The sequence below is a fragment of the Mobula hypostoma genome, chromosome 1 (assembly GCF_963921235.1).
Source record: "Mobula hypostoma chromosome 1, sMobHyp1.1, whole genome shotgun sequence".
Classification (NCBI taxonomy): domain Eukaryota; kingdom Metazoa; phylum Chordata; class Chondrichthyes; order Myliobatiformes; family Myliobatidae; genus Mobula; species Mobula hypostoma.
Window position 1 is genome coordinate 981,009 of NC_086097.1, and position 5,168 is coordinate 986,176.

Genomic DNA, 5,168 nt, shown 5'->3' on the forward strand with positions numbered 1-5,168 from the left:
TGCCTTGGTTCAAGTCGGAGAGTTTGTTCTGTGCACGTGTGGATACGCGCGCGCACACACGCGCGCACACACACACACACACACACACAGAGTGAGCTGAACACAAGCTTCAGTGTTGGAGCAGTTATCACTCAGTGAGACAGTTATCTCTGATCACTAGGTTTTGTACTGATTGGAAATCCCATTGTTTTTGCCCCCAGCTCAATGTAATTAGAAATCTCAAAACTAGAACTGGAGGCGGACTAACATCCCTGTGGGTAGGTTTGCTAGTTCTGCTCAGGGGGGTTTATACTAGATTTGCAGGGGGAGGGGAACCAGAGTGTTAGAGCAGATAGTGAAGTGGAGGAGGGTGAAGGTCATGCGAGGACTGCATGTATAGACAGTAATCAAAGGTTTGTACATGGTAGAAGTGTTCTTAGGTGCATCTATTTCAATGCAAGGAGTATTGTAGGCAAGGCAGATGAGTTTAGGGCGTGGATCAGCACGTGGGATTACGACATTATTGCTATTAGTGAGACTTGGTTGCAGGAGGGGCAGGACTGGCAGCTTAATGTTCCGGGGTTCCGTTGTTTCAGATGTGACAGAGGGGGAGGGATGAAAGGGGGAGGAGTAGCATTACTAGTCAGGGAGACTATCACAGCTGTGCGTAGACAGGACAGCCCAGAGGGCTCATCTACAGAGGCCATATGGGTGGAGCTGAGGTACGGGAAAGGTGTGACCACATTAATAGGGTTGTATTACAGACCGCCCAATAGTCAGAGCAAATTGGAGGAGCAAATCTGTAGAAAGATAGCAGACCGATGTAAGAAACAGAAAGTTGTAATAGTAGGGGATGGCTTGGAGTTTGTCAAATGTGTTCAGGAAAGTTATCTAAATCAATACATAGAGGTACCAACGAGAGAGGATGCAATACTTGATCTCCTATTAGGGAACCAGACAGGTCAGGTGCCGGAAGTATGTGTAGGCGAGCATTTTGGGGTCCAGTGACTATAATGTCATTAGTTTCAAGTTAATTACAGATAAGGATAGGTCTGGTCCTCGAGTTAAGGTTCTAAATTGGAGAAGGGCCAATTTTGAGGAAATGAGAAAGGATCTAGGAAGAGTGGATTGGGATAAGTTGTTTTCTGGCAAGGATGTGTTCAGTATGTGGAAGGCATTCAAAGGCAAAATTTTGAGAGTGCAGAGCTTGCATGTTCCTGCCAGGATTAAAGGCAAAGTTATTAAGCATAGGGAACCTTGGTTTTCAAGGGATATTGGCGATCTGGTTAAGAAAAAGAGAGAGGTGTATAGAAGGTATAGGCAACAAGAAACAAGTGAGGTACTTGAAGAGTATAGAAAATGTAAGAAAATACTAAAGAAGAAAATCAGGGAAGTAAAAGGAAGACATGAGGTTGCTTTGGCAGATAATGTGAAGGTAAACCCGAAGGGTTTCTACAAGTATATTAAGAGTAATAGTAAGGGACAAAATTGGTCCCCTGGAAGATCAACGTGGTCGTCTATGTATGGAGCCTCACGAGATGGAGGAGATCTTAAACAATTTTTTTGCATCAGTATTTATTCAGGAAACTGGCAATGTGTATATGGAAGGAAGGGAAACAAGCAGCAGTGTCATGGAACATATAGAGATTAAAGAGGAGGAGGTGCTTGCTGTCTTACAGCGAATAAAGGTAGATAAATCCCCCGGACCTGACATGATATTTCCTCAGACCTTAAGAGAGACTAGTGTAGAAATTGCAGGGGCCCTGGCAGAAATATTTAAAATGTCCTTAGCCACGAGTGCGGTGCCGGAGGATTGGAGGGTAGCTCATGTTGTTCCGTTGTTTAAAAAAGGCCCCAAAAGTAAACCAGGTAATTACAAGCCGGTGAGCCTGACATCAGTAGTAGGTAAATTATTGGAAGGTATTCTGAGAGATCAGATATACAAGTATTTGGACAGCCAAGGGCTGATTAAGGATAGTCAGCTTGGCTTTGTGCATGGTAGATCATGTTTAACGAATCTTGTAGAGTTTTTCGAGGAGGTCACCAAGAAAGTAGACGAAGGAAAGGCTGTGGATGTTGTGGGTGTGTGTCTACATGGGCTTTAGTAAGGCCTTTGACAAGGTGCAACATGGGAGGTTAGTTCAGAAGGTTCAGACACCAGGTATCTATGGAGAGGTTGTGAACTAGAAATTCAAAATCGTGGCTAAGGACATTTTAAATATTTCTGCCAGGGCCCCTGCAATTTCTACACTAGTCTCTCTTAAGGTCTGAGGAAATATCATGTCAGGTCCAGGGGATTTATCTACCTTTATTCGCTGTAAGACAGCAAGCACCTCCTCCTCTTTAATCTCTATATGTTCCATGTGAATTCAAAATTGGCTGTGTGGGAGAAGACAGAGAGTGGTAGTGTATGATTGCTTATCAGATTGCTTTGCAGAGGGATCTGGACCAACTGGAAAAATGGGCCAGAAAATGGCAGATGGAATTTAATGCAGACAAGTGTGAGGTGTTGCATTTTGGAAGGACAAATCAAGGTAGGACATACACAGTAAATGGTAGGGCACTGAGGAGTGTGGAGGAACTAAGAGATCTGGGAGATCAGATACATAATTCCCTGAAAGTGGTGTCACAGGTAGACAGGGTTGTAAAGAAGGCTATTGGCATCCTGGCATTCATAAATCAAAGTATTGAGTACAGTATAGGAGTTGGGATGTTATGGGGAGGTTGTATAAGACATTGGTGAGGCCAAATTTGGAGTACTGTGTGCATTTCTGGTCACCTAACTATAGGAAGGATATCAGTAAGATTGAAAGAGTGCAGAGAAGATTTATTAGGATGTTGCTGGGTCTTCAGGAGTTGAGTTACAGGGAAAGATTGAACAGGTTAGGGCTTTATTCCCTGGAGCGTAGAAGAATGAGGGGAGATTTGATAGAGGTTTACAAAATTATGAGGAGTATAGACAGTAAATGTGAATAGGCTCTTTCCACTTAGGAGAGATAAATATGAGAGGACATGGCTTTAGGGTGAAAGGGGAAAAGTTTAGGGGGAACTTCTTCACTCAGAGAGTGGTGGGAGTGTGGAACGAGCTGCCATCTGACATCGTAAATGCAGGCTCACTCTTAAGTTTTAAGAATAAATTGGATAGGTACATGGATGGGAGAGGTCTGGATGGTTATGGGCTAGATGCAGGTCAATGGGACTAGTGGTTTAATGTTTCGGCGCAGACTAGAAGGGCCGAAGGGCCTATTTTCTGTGCTGTAGTGTTCTATGGTTCTAACTCATCATTTCAGGCTCTGGCTCACTGGGACTTCTTCCACGGAGCTTTTCTTTTATTGTACTTCACTCATCCTTGCCCAGTTAAATGGAAAATTTAAGATACAGAGTGGTGTAACAAATTTTGGGGCATTAGTGGGAATAACATCCTGTAGTCCAGTAGCACCAAGACCCAAAAACACAAGCTGTGCTGGGCAAAGGTGCCTGGCTTGGAGTTTTACAATACCATAAGATTTAGGAATATAATTAGGCCATTTGGCCCATCAAGTCTGCTCCACCATTTCATCATGGCTGATCCAGTTTTCATCTCAGACCCAATCAGCTGCCTTGCCCCCTGTATCTCTTCATGCCCTGACCAATAAAGAATCTATCAACCTCTGCCTTAAATATACAAAAATACTTGGCATCCACAGCTGCCTGTGGCAACAATTTCCACAGATCCACCATTCTCTGGCAAAAGAAATTCCTCCTCATCTTTGTTCTAAAAGGACGCCCCTCCATTCTGAGGTTGTGTCCCCTGGTCTTAGACTCTCCCACCATAGGAAACATTCTCACCATATCCACATTACCATTTGATAGGTTTCAATAAGGTCAATCCTCATTCTCCTGAATTCCAGTGAATACAGGCCCTGAGTCATCAAACGCTCTTCATATGACAGGCCATTCAATCCTGGAAAATTTTCATGAATTTCCTTTGAAGCTTCTCCAATTTCAGTTCATCCTTTCTAAGATAAGGAGACCAAATCTGCATACAATACTCCCAAATGTGGCCTCACCAGTGCTTTATAAAGATTCAACATTTAATATTCCAGTCCCTTTGAAATGAATACTAATATTGCATCTGCCTTCCTCACCACAGACTCAACCTGCAAATTAACCTTTAGGGAATCCTGCACAAGGGCTCCCAAGTCCTTTGTGTCTCAGTTTTTTGTATTTTCTCACCATTTAGAAAATAGTCAACCCCTTCAGTTCTATCAAAGTGCATGACCATACACCTTCCAATACTATTCCATACGCCATTTCTTTGCCCATTCTCCTAATCTGTCCAACTCTTCCTGTAGCCTACTTCCTCAAAAACTACCTGCTCCTCCACCTATCTTCATATCATCTTCAAACTTTGCAACAAAGCCATCAATTCCATCATCCAAATTATTAATATATAACAAAAAGAATCATGTCTCAACACACTAATCACTGGCAGCCAGCCAGAAAAGGTAAAGGTTACCTTTGATCACACTCTTTGCATCCTGTCAGTCAGATACCGCTCTACCCATGCTAAGATCTTCCTTGTAATACCATGGGTCACCTGAAAATCCAAATACACAACATCAACCAATTCTCCTTTGTCTATCCTGCTTATTGTTTCTTCAAAGAATTCCAGCAGAATTTTCAGGCAAGATTTTCCCTTGAGGAAACCATGCTGACTATGGCCTATTTTATCATGTGTCTCCAAGTACCCTGAGACCTCATCCTTAATAATTGACTCCAACATCTTCCCAACCACTGAGGTCAGACTAACTGGCCTATAATTTCCTTTCTTCTGCCTCTCTCCCTTTTTGAAGAGTGGAGTGGCATTTGAAATTTTACAGTCTTCTGGAACCATTCCAGGAACTAGTGATTCTTGAAGATTATTGCTAATGCCTCCGCAATCTCTTTAGCCATGTCTTTCAGAACTCTGAGGTGTACACCATCTGGTCCTGGTGACTTATCTACCTTCAGACCTTTCAGCTTCCCAAGAACCTTCTCCCTAGTAATGGTAACTTCATATATATTTATACTTATTATTGAGGGAAAAGCCACAGGGGTGCTCTGCCCTAATTGCCTATTCACATTTCCATTTCTCCAAACAGTCACCCAGCTACTCGCCTCCTGGAACTTTGGGGTGACTACTTCCCTGTAACTCTGATCAATTATCT